Consider the following 12,643-nt stretch of genomic DNA (forward strand, 5'->3'; position numbering starts at 1 on the left):
TCCTGCTGGGGCTCCAAGGGAACTTGAGACAGAGTCAGTGGTCAGCTTGCAGCTCCCGGGGCGGGGGTTCAGGGTCACATATGAACTTCACCTCCATCGTCCTCGATTCCTTTCTCAAGAAAGCCTCGTGAAGGGGCCCAGGCAGAGCTCTCCAGAAACAGGGTTTAAGAGCAATTTGAGCACCTCTTTCCTGGTCTCCAGACCTCTGGTAAGGGCGAGTCTGAAGACTCTTAGGGTCACGACGCCTGTCTTCCCCTCGGAGTCTTGGATGGGGCCCCTGAGCATAGTTTGTGCGAGGCCTGAGGCTCGATTTCCATCCTCAGGCTGTTTCCTCTACTCTCGCCAGGGGAAAGCAGGAATCCTCTCAGCACAATGTGTTACGTAGTGTTATGCATAACAAAAACACATTTTTATGGCGTTGGAGAAAATACAAAAGGTGGTTGTACCACTTTATTCAGCAGAGAGAACTAAATAAATATGTCACTTGTTTTTTTTTCAGTGAACCATTCCCATGATCTATTTTTCTGACTGCAAAACATCAAACATTGTTAAGGAATTATAAATAGCATGCGAATCAATCTGTGGCATTGCCTTACACAGGCTCTTTAAATCCCAGTAATGATTTAATAGGCAAACATGCCCAGTGCACCTGCCTGAGTGAAGTGCAGTGATTCCCCCTGCTAACTGGTGAGTGATTCCTTCCCCTGTTCCAACTGGGCTCTGTGTTCTTTTTTTTCCTCTCCTTGTTACTGATCCTACGCGTCTTTCCAGTAGCTTATGTTTATCTTATGCATTAGATATGCCCCCAGTGATTTTCTTTCTGCCTCGTTTTGCTGGGGCTCTGTCTGGAAATGTGATCAAACAAAGGGTGAACAGCCGCACAGAGGTGTCCTGCTTTCCAACTGAGCCAAGGGTTGGGGGGATCTCAGGAGCTTCTTCCATGAATAAAACACAGCACCAGTTCTGCTGCTAAAGCATAATTCAGGACCGTATTTATAAGGGAGAAATAAATTTGTATCTGGTGAGTAAATAATATCATAACTGAACTAACATAATAATATAACTGTGGCGCCACACATTCTTCCCTTTCATATTTTTTGTGTTAAAGGCAGAATGCGGAAAAAAGTCTTGTAAAAGCAAGCACGAGAACTCCAGGCTTGCTCACTGGGTGGGCTGATATGGATGCCAGCCGTTGGTGATTAGGTATGGAAGGATATGCTCTTTAGAATCAGCTTGCAAACTATCTCAATCAAATCAATTGATGTGAGCACGGTTAGGAAAATGATTCATGTGTAAACAAACTATCCAAGCCCAAGGTGAATATATCCTGTGCTTAGATTACCTCTATTACCCAAATGATGTTGGCTTGAGCCTCGGCTTATGTATGAAGACTCTTTACCCTCCTAAGACAAGAGCGGGTCCCCTGATGCTATGTGCTGCTGTGTGCTCTCCACGGGTCCTTGCGTTCTCGGGCAGCACCTTCTCTGAGAGCTACGGTACCAGCACCTCTACTGCTGCTAGCTGTTGCTCTGGGTGCTGATTCTTCACAGCCCCCACCTGTGCAAGCTCTGCCGTGGCTCCAGAACTGGTCTTCTTCCACGGATGGCCCCCAGGACAGTTGATGCCGGCTGTCGTGAGGCACAGGGAGAGAAGAGACATTTTGCCTGCAGCCCAGTCTAAGATCTACTCCCGAGCTCTTGGTTCCTGTCCCAGAATTTACTCCTTTTTTATCAATAATTAACAAGAGAAATATCCACTTCCCATAGAGACATCCCATTCTTATAGGTGTAATGGCTTGATATCAGTCTATTCTGGATTATTTATTCATTAGTAACGTCTTTTATGACAGGTGATACCAAGTCCACATTGGGCTGTGCAAAGCGCAGGCCAGGCGCTTAGCATGAACTCTCTTCTGGTAGGAAGAACGTTCTCAACCTAGATTTTCCTCAATTTCCAGAGCACACTGCCCTCTGAAGTTACACAGAGCTGAGAAACACTGCAGGCACCCTTCCCTCGATATTCCCCACGTACCGCCCCCCGCCACGAAAAGGCACGAAATTCTAAAATGGCTTTGGTTTAATTAATTCTAGCAATGTTTCAATTCTTCAAACAAATTATCTTCTCATTGTTAAAACTGTATTCATGTCAATAGTTATGTCCGAGTACTAGGAAAAATAATAGAGTACATTCTTTTAGATCCATAACATTAAAGGAACACTTAGAGGTTTTTTCCAAACAAGGGCCAGTCTTTAAAAAGGTGAATGCATACCCCCAAACTCTTTATAGACAGAAATTCTTTGTAGCTTAGGATGGTTCATTTTTCTAGATTCTAACCCCCAAGTTCCAAAACAAATAATAATACAAACTTTGATAAATCACTATGCAAAGAACTTATTAAGAGAAAAAAATTCCATGTAGGTTGTTAAACACTATTTTCCTACTTGGATTACTTGACGAATCTGAATTAAAACAAAAGGAATCAGAGCCAAGGGGTTAGTGTGTAGGGGTGAGTTGTGAGAAAAACCTAAACGTATGTTGAGCACTGGCTGTGTTCAGTGCTGTGCTCGGTAATTTACACATGATATTTTATTCAACCATCCTTTGATTTAGCCAGTATTCCATTTGATGGATGAGAATAAAATATAGGCTCAGGGATATTAAATATCTTGTGCAAGGTCACATAACTTGTATGTAAGTGTGGAGCTTGGATTCAATCAGGCCTGTAGATTCTAAATCCCTCCTCTTCCATGACCACTTTAAATTTAGAGGGTATGTTCATCAAGCTATGGAAGCCTGGTGGGATTCCCTTCTCCATCCTGGACCTTTGCATACACTTTGTTGGACAAAACAAATGTGACCCTGTGCCTTGGCCAATTAAGACTTAAGTAATTCATTCGAGTTCTTAGAATGTGCCAGACACTGTGGGGATTGCAGGCACAGAAGCCAGTGTCGGTGGGGGAAGTCATTTCAGCACGAAGCACTTCTAACTCTCCCGAAATAACACTTCATCCCTGGCTGCCGATCCCACCTCCACACCAGTTGCCCTGAGAAAAGACATAGGGTTGCAGCCTTGGATCATTTTGGGCATTAAGGGAACTTGCAAGTGAGGAAGACTCACTCCCAGGATTATCTGCTATTTTCCACTCACCATCTTCCTGTAACTCTGTGTAATTGACTGTGGATTTTTAATTGTAGGAGGGTACGTTTTTAGTCAGGAGAATATAGTCATGGATAAAAGGAGGTGAAGGAAGAGATTTATGAGTCTTTCAGGAAACTTACAGGAAAATCCCCTAAAAAGTCTCATTTGTTATTCTTAGTATTGACTTGTTAAAAAGGAATCTCATTACCTTCATTTTATCTGGCGTGTTTATGGAAAATGTTTATTTATTAATGACTCTTCCTAAAGCAAATGTAACAGACACATAAAGTCATGCTTATAATCACTTAGCTATATGGCTGTGTATATTTATTACTGGTCTTTAGAGACTATTCAGAAATGGAGGGTTCCAGGAAAGCAACCAAAAAGCATTCAACTCCTTAAAATGCATGCATTCCATGAATCATTTATTCAAAGGATTAAGAAGCAAATATATTTCGGAGTTTGTCTGTAATCAAAAATAGTCCTCCTCAGTGTCCTTCCCAGAATTGTCCAGAACAAGGTTCTTTTCCTTCCAAGAGACACATGTGGCTCTGAGGCCCTGCTACAAATAGGTGTCAGGGTCTGCTCTCCATCAGCCTGATCTGGTCATGTGAGAGGGTGGAGGAAGCCCATCCTATTACCTCCTTTCCTGGATCCTTGCACTTCCTGCTGCTTCTACTCTTACAGGTGTGGTGGGCATCACTAAAGTCCATAAGTGACACCTGAAGGAGCAGGTGGCATCACCTGTGATACCCCATAATATAAGCCGAGACTGTCACATCACGGAGGGATCTGCAGGCCATCTCATCACCAGCTCCCTTATTCTACAGATTTGGAAACTGAGGCCCAGAAAGGGTCACTGACTTGCCCGTGGTCACCAGATAGTTACCAGAAAAGCTGAGACTCCAACCTGGGGTTTTTCACCATTCCATCCTGAGCTGGGGGATGTCAGGGGCTTCATCCGATCTAAATTTCCATCCCCTTGAGTCTATACGTGAAAGAGAAGCAACCACATACTGGGTCTGAAACTCTGAGAGTACGCTGGGCACCTCTGGGGGTGGATCAGTAATACTCGTCATCAGAAATCCCAGGAAGAAGGGAAGAACACATGATTGAACGAAATATATCTATAAAGAGTAAACACGTAGTGCACACTGATCACGGAGAGAGTGCACTGCAGCAAGGTCTAGGCAGGGTTTATTGCCTTAAAAATCACCGGTTGAGGATTTAGGGCTCTGGTACCCACAGCTGCCCTCGGGCCCTGCTTCATTGACCAGCAGCACTGCACAACGAGAAGCCTGTGTTTTCTGGGTGCTGGGGTCTCACTGTAGGCCTGGCCTCCTCCAAGCTGTGATCTTTCTGCTCTCACTTTTTCTTTTTCTTTCTTTCTTTCTTTTTTTTTTTTTAGGATGGGGTCAACATGGATATTCCCATTAAGACCCGTGTAGAATTCTACACGTGTGCGGGTTCCTGAAGCTGTTCTCCTTTTCTTCCCTTTATGTAACAAATTCTGATAAGCTAGCAGTTCAACTTATCCAATATCCACCTCTTATTGTCCTGGAAGTTAAGGAAGGCTGAAGAGGAGACACAGCAAAATGGGATCCTTGGGCTGAATTTGACTGGCAGACATATCTTGGTTGGCTTGAACAGTATTTAAAATATTTTGAGACAATATTGAAAAGCTGACGGCCTCATATGAAAACCTGGATTTGGGGTGTGTCTCTTTCAATAAAAAATCAGCTAATTCTGGCCACACTTGGCCCCAGTTCCCTGTGGCGGAATTGTCAGGGTCTGAGCCCTGTGGACCAGCCATGCATTCTCTTACTGAGGCATGCCATGCATCTCTACTGCAGGCATATCTGGGTTTGCAATCCTTATTGAAGAGGAAATATTAAAAGCCACTAAGTCACATCTCCACCAGAATTTGTGTATTCTTTTATTCACCCACTCACAAATATTTGTTGAACCCTGACTCTATGCTGGAGCCTAGTCTAATATTGGGGAAAAGCTCAGTGAAGCAGACAGACAAGGTTCTTGCAATGGACCCTACAATCTAGGGTGGGAAAGCATTAAGCAAAGAGTGATCACATAGGAGAAGCAGAAGACGCTGAACTGTGCTCTGCAGAGAATCAGAACAGGGTGATCTGATGGTGACTTCAGAGAGGCAACCAGGGAGGCTGCTCTCAGGAGCTGGTGTTTGAGCTCTGAAGGGAGAGGAGGGGTTAACTGTGAAGTCAGCAGGGAGAGAGGGTTCCAGCTGAAGACGGCTGGTGTAGCAGCTCTAAGGCTTGAACAGGATCTGAAGGAAGGTCCATGTGTCTGGAGAGTGTGGACAAGAAGAGGTGGGGAGGCTGGCAGGAACCACGTGGCCCTTTGAGATAGGATTTTAGTCTAAGGTGGATGCAAACCACTGGAGTATTTTGTACAGGAGAATAATATTATCTGCTTCAAGTACCTACTTCTGAACATGTAAGATTCCATTTCAAAACAGAGAAATTAAACCCTGTGTCTAAAAGAGGTAAGTACTTAAGATGCTTCAGTTTTCCTTAAAGGAATGACTAATTCTGTGTAAAAGTGCATTCCTTTCCTGGGGCTGCCATAACAAATGACCATAGATTTGGTGGCTTTAAACAACAGAAATGAATCCTCACAGTTCTGGAGGCTTAGAAGTCCAATGTCTGCTTCACAGAGCTTAAACCAAAGTGTGGGCAGGGCTGGGCTCCCTCCAGAGGCCCTGGTGGAGAATTCGTTCTCTGCCTCGTCCAGCTGCTCGTGGCCATGGGTAGGCCTTGACTTGTGGCCACAGAAGCAGACCCCGAGACAAAGATTTGATGCAGGGAGTTTACTTGGGTGGTGATTCCAGAAGGCACTGGTAAGGGAGTGGGGAATTGAGACAAAGGAAGCCAACAAAAATGTGTTATCGAGGAGAATGCCGCTATGGGCCACGGAGGCTCCATCCTACAATGACTATGGACCGTCAGTCATTGGCTGAGGACCGCTGCAGGAAGCATGAACTCCCCGGCACATCTGCACAGCCCCAGCCACCTGGAGGCCAGAGAAAGCCCTGAGCATGGAGTGGAGGGAGCTTGCGTTTGGGAGCCACAGGGCTGGCACACACTGGAGAGAATATGGAGGGGCCATGGGCAGGACCTGATGTCAGCTGTAGTCGACAGCATTTTTAAGATTTCTCGAGTCTGTTTTCATTTTATATTTAAAACGAGTGGATCTATTTCTAAAAAGATTTCCTAAAGAGACAAGGTGAGAAAGTTTATAAATATGCTACTAAATAGATGGTCTCTTTCACATTTACAATTATCTGTGGGAACAGAGAGAGCATTTAATTTAAAATCTATTAGCGGTCTATTAAGTGCGTGTGAGCATGGGTATAGTAGGTTCTTACCTACAAGGTTCATCTAAGCATGTACCTGTTAGGCATTAGGGGTTGTGAGCATGTAAAATAGAACAAGATTTGGCCCCCTTGCTCAAGGAGCTTAGAATCTAGTGGGCAAGACAGAGATGCACAAAGCATTTCCATAACAGCCACCACAGTATAGGTTCATGAAATTGAAGACTATTCTTTCATTCATCAATTATTTATCATGGCAGTGCTATCCCAGGTACCCATGACGCAGGGATACACAGGGCAGAGGAGAAACTCACATTTGGGCACGGAATTCCTTAGCATGATATTTCAATTTGCTCACCCTGTCTCTCCTGTCTCATTTCCTGCCACTTCCTTCAAGGTTTTGCTGTTTAAGCAACATGACAATTCATGAATCATTTGGTCCGAGCTTACAGAGCTTGTGAATGGCAGAGCATGGTCAGACGGAACCTGAGTAATCCCTGTGCCCATGCTCTGTGCTTTCACCACCACACTCACTGGAGACTGATGAGATTATGTCAATGGACAAAAATATTTTCAGTGGTTTGTTTACAACATTTTCTCTTTTGACAACATAGTAGGCTGAATAACATCCCCCTGAGATGTCTACAATCTAAACCCTGGGACCTGGGCGTATATTACCTTATACAGCAAAAGGAACTTTGCAGATGTGACCAAGTTGAGGGTATTGAGATTGGGAGGTTGTCCTGGATTATCTGGGTGGGCCCCATGTAACCACAAGGCTCTTTATACGAGGGAGGCAGGAGGTCAGAGGGGAGAGAAGATGCTATGCTGTTGGCTTTAAAGATGAACGAGGCAGACGAGCCAAAGGATGTGGATTCAGGCAGCTTCTGGAAGCTGGAAAGGGAGAGGAAAGGAATTCTCCCCTGGAACGTCCAGAAGGAACCCAGTGCTGTGGGCCTATTTTAGACTCCTGACCTCCAAAACTGTAAGATAATAAAACTGTGTTCTTTGAAATCACTAAGTTTGTGGTAATTTGTTACAACAGCAACAGGGAACGGATACAGATGGTGTAGCAGAAAGGTGTCCCGTTCTGTGAAATGTCAGCTTCGGACCAGCTTATCCCCAGGGCCCTCTCTGGTCTGCAGTGTAAGGCCAGGGTCCTCAGCCTGGGATGGAGAGGATTAATCAAGGCCTGCAGTCCTGACTGGGCACGTTTGGAGGTGAGGATCACAGGAGTTAACATAGGGAACAGAAGCTTTCAGGGATCAGTCTGAAACGCAAGCCGTATTTTACTGGCAGCCTCTTAAAAGCACATGACTCATTCAGAAATACAACATTTGGTCGATGACTATGTCAGACTTTCAGGCCAATTTAATCAATGGACAAGTACTGTTTTATTTTTCTCCAAACCCAAATTTCATATTACATTTCATTCCATTAGCCTTGATATGAAGTGGCAGTTGATAGCAAGCCATATTGACAGGCCCTCCTGGGCATAATCTAGTAGTCACCTTAAATCACTCATTCACTGCATGATTCATGGCTTGCAGAGGAACAGGTAGTCGCCGAGTATTTAAATAGAAAGCTAAATAACAGGACACTCGAAATCTTTTCTTTCAGTTATTTAATCCACCTTAATTATTTAAAGGCATTTGACTTCCTCTCAGCATCCTGAACCACAACATGCAGTATTTGTTCTTAGCACGGTAAAGGGCGAGAGGCAGGTGATTCCTGGGGGGGCAGGGGGTGGGATGACCATATGTGGTTTTGTAAGTCGCTGTCCCCAGAGGCTAGCCCTGGCGGTGTGCTCCCACTTGTGGCAGCTGTCTTGCTTTGATGCAGGGAATGATGCAAATCATTTTAGATTAACAAACATTTCTTGATCATCTAGTAAATGTCAGGCTAGTCACTAGAGGTATAAAGATTAATAAGGGTCAGAAACCACTCTGTAATGAGAAATTTGTGTGTGTGTGTGTGTGTGTGTGTGTGTGTGTGTGTGTTTTTGTTTTTTGCAGTACACGGGCCTCACTGTTGTGGCCTCTCCCGTTGCGGAGCACAGGCTCCGGACGCACAGGCCCAGCGGCCATGGCTCGCGGGCCCAGCCGCTCCGCGGCACGTGGGATCTTCCCGGACCGGGGCACGAACCCGTGTCCCCTGCATCGGCAGGCGGACTCTCAGCCACTGCGCCACCAGGGAAGCCCGTCGAGAAATTTTAATTCAGGGAATGTCTCTGAAGTTTTTGACTTATTTTTCATTGACAAGTTATTTTGGTTTAGAAATACTGGTGACGAGAAAAACCAACAGTGACCTAAGAAGCTGGTTTCTAGCAGTTCCTTACTTACAGGAGGCTGGCAAAATAGGTTTTGAGATGGAGAAGGAGGCAGGATTTTTTTTTTTGTTTAACATCTTTATTGGAGTATAATTGCTTCACAATGCTGTGCTAAGTTTCTGTTGTACAACAAAGTGAATCAGCCATATGCATACATATATCCCCATATCCCCTCCCTCTTGCGTCTTCTCCCACCCTCCCCATCCCACCCCTCTAGGTGGTCACATCAGGGAATGCTCTGAAGTTTTTGACTTATTTTTCATTGACAAGTTATTTTGGTTTAGAAATACTGGTGACGAGAAAAACCAACAGTGACCTAAGAAGCTGGTTTCTAGCAGTTCCTTACTTACAGGAGGCTGGCAAAATAGGTTTTGAGATGGAGAAGGAGGCAGGATTTTTTTTTTTGTTTAACATCTTTATTGGAGTATAATTGCTTCACAATGCTGTGCTAAGTTTCTGTTGTACAACAAAGTGAATCAGCCATATGCATACATATATCCCCATATCCCCTCCCTCTTGCGTCTTCTCCCACCCTCCCCATCCCACCCCTCTAGGTGGTCACAAAGCACAGAGCTGATCTCCCTGTGCTATGTGGCTGCTTCCCACTAGCTATCTATTTTACATTTGGTAGTGGGTATATATTTGCTGGTCACTGGAAGGTGCTGTGGCGAGAGGGATTGTCAAGGTGGCAGAACCCAGTCACTCGAGGTCTGGGAGAGCAGTTCTCGGGCATTTGCATACTATTAGATCCCTCTTGGGCACCACTTAGCTCACGACAAAGTACAGTTTGAAAATCTGAGAAAGAAGGAATTACATCAGACCAATAACAAACCCAGCTATGAATGGAAAATTCTGTGTTGGGCACACATTGAGAGTGAAATGCAAACATGTCACAGAGGAAAACAAAGCAGACGTCTGTCAGCAACAGAGCCAAGGGGGTGGCAGAACATCCACAGAGTTGCCTTACTTCAGCCTACGGCATGGCGCAGTGTGTACCCCAGTCCTATTCTTGTGGCACATGAACTCTTTAGCTTGGCCACATGGGTCTTCCCCTGAGATAGGTTCCCAGAATTAGTGAGAAGCCTGAGATGCAAAAAGATTGAATCCCCCCATTGCCTCTCATCCCCCCTGGGGTTTGTCAGGGTCACAGAGCAGTGGCCAGTTTGCCACCTGCATAGAGAGAGTAACATCCACCGAGAGCAGCGGTCCATGTGAGGCACGGGACCCGGCATGCGCGGGTGGTGATGTACAAAGGCGGCCCTGCCCCGGAAGAATTTACTGTCCATTTAGGGAGACTCCAAGTCCCTGTAAAGATCACTATATATGAGTCTGAAAGCTAAATACCCATCAATGGTTACAATCAGTCCTGCAAGTATTAAGGGCAGGGGCTTAGCCTTTGTAGAAGAAATGGGCTTTGGGCTGAATTTTGAAAGGACAAATGGCAGTCCATGGGCTGATAACTAGTGGAACTCTGCTTACCTGTTTTTGCGTGTGATTTGTACACTAGCTGTTTACTAGCGAGGGAGTATAGTGTTGGGGAGAGAGTCCAGGGTCTTGAAGGAACACAGAACTGAATTCAAGTTACAGTCCCAGCTCCACCATTTCCTACCTTTATGGACAAGGTACAAACTGTCTCTCAGCCTCAGTGAGAGTAAAATAGAATTAAAAAATAAAAAAATAGAACAATACTTACCTCAACATGCTTTTATAAAGATGAAGTAAAAATCTATGTAAGGTGCCTGAGTCTGAAAATCTGAGTCTGTTAGGGTAATGGTTAAGTGCCTGTGACAAAGACTCCCAAAGCTATGCTGTTTAAAGGAAAAAGGTTAATGTCTTTCTCAAGTTAACTGATCCTTAGTTGTGGTTGGAGTTGGTGGGGTATCTTGAGATCATCCAAAATGATCCTCTTGGTTTTACAAAGCAGTGTTCTTCAACTAAGTTTAACTTCTCAGGCACTGAATAAGTCTCTGTCTCTATGTGTGAAGCCTTTTAACTCTGAGGGGCTCAAGGTAATTATGCCACCCAAATAATCCCATGAATGCTGGGCTCTATTCTAGAATATCTGAAGTGGTCAGATCTGGCCCCTGGGTTAGGAAGACTTGGAGGCAGTCAGCAGAGAAGCCATTTAAGTCAGTCATCGAAAAGTGGAGCTGGGAGGAAGGGAAGCCCACTGAGAAACGGTGAAGGACCCACTGAAGTTCTTGCACTCACGGCAGGAAAACACCTCGCCATATTATCATGCGCTACTTAAGGTTCCAGACCTCAAACCTGAAGATGCACAGAGATCGTCTGGGGAGCCTGCTTAAAATTCCCATCTCTGGAGATGTCAGTTCAATTGATCTGGTGGGCAGAAATGTACATTTTTAATAAGTATCCCAGGAGGTTCTGATGCCAGTGATCCATGGATCTCAATTTGAGAAACACTGTCTTAGAAATATTTTAAAGTTTTCTGAAAAGTTAATCTATTTTCATCTAAACAATAGCTTCCATTACACTTGGTGTTGGTGGTTTATTTTGTCACTTAGCCCAGGTTCTGACTGATGACGTACAGGCCCAAGGATCAAGGCCCCACGAGGAACAAGGGGCAGCTCTGTTAATTGTGACAACTCCTCGTGTCCCAGCACTGACCTCAGGTAGAAGCTGGACTGGACGATGTGCTTTCAGCTGGAGCCAAAGTCTGGCCTCTGATTTTTTCCTCCCTGAATTTCTGCCTGTCTCATCTCTTCCATTTCCCTCTAAAATAAATGACGGGCAGGACACAATGACAACAAGGCATTACGAGGCATTACGAGGCAAAGGCTACCAGTCACACACACACTGGGACCTAGAAGGGGAGCAAGACAGCAAGCGAATAATCTGTGTTGTAAAGCTCAAATTGTAGCCAAAGGCAACGGATTTCAAACCATTAAAGAGGAACCTTAAAATGATGAGAAGAATGTTCTGTATAAGCAAAAGAAGTGACTCTAAGGGATTAACTTTAACATGTGATGGATAATGTCACACGTGCACAGGGTCAATGACCAGAGCTGACCAGTCTAGGTCCCTTAGGAGACACCAGAGAGGAGATGGTCAGGCCTCCTGTCCCAGGGCAGAGAATGATGCTCTTCCTCTTTTCATACCAGCAGCTGGAGCCCAGAAAGTGCAAAAAAGATAAAAGCCATGCTCGGCAAGGGAACAGACCTCTCCCACAACAGCCCTGGCCCATGAGTGTCGGGCTTTCACAAAGGAGACCAGGGCAAATAAGAGATCCACAGTGGACCAGAGTTGGCTCCTCTTTAGACCAAGTCAGATAAGATGCTGGGGATAAAGACATTGACCTTCAGCTCTTCATCCTTGCTTCTCTTCTCTTCATTTCTCTTACTCCCTCCCTCACTGTTTCTTTCTTTTCAAGCTTCTCATAAAGACCAACCTTAAGAGAAGATCGAGGAAGTTGCATTCTTCATATCTCTCCCTTTTCTTGTAATAGGAGCGGGGCAGGCGCATAGCTGTTAGCCAGAGAGTGTTAGCTCAGCCATTGGTCCGCATCACAGTGGCCCCTCCCCCAAGCAAGTGACCGTTAGCAGTCCCACTCAGCCATTGGTTGGCACCAGAGTGGGCTCCTCCCCCTGCCCTTCCTCTGTATAAAAGGAGCCTGAATTGGGACTGAGGGATGATGGTTTTTTGAGACTCTAGTCTGCTGGGTCTGCTAGCTTTCCAATTAAAGTTGCTATTCCTTGCCCCAGCAACTCATCCCCCAATGTATCAGCCTGTCATGCAGTGATCAGAGTGAGCTTGGGCTGATAGTGTTCTTACATTGTGATAGGATCCCTCATTCTGACACACACTCTTT

This window comes from Lipotes vexillifer, unplaced genomic scaffold, assembly GCF_000442215.2.
Source record: "Lipotes vexillifer unplaced genomic scaffold, Lipotes_vexillifer_v1.1 scaffold1049, whole genome shotgun sequence".
Lineage (NCBI taxonomy): Eukaryota > Metazoa > Chordata > Mammalia > Artiodactyla > Lipotidae > Lipotes > Lipotes vexillifer.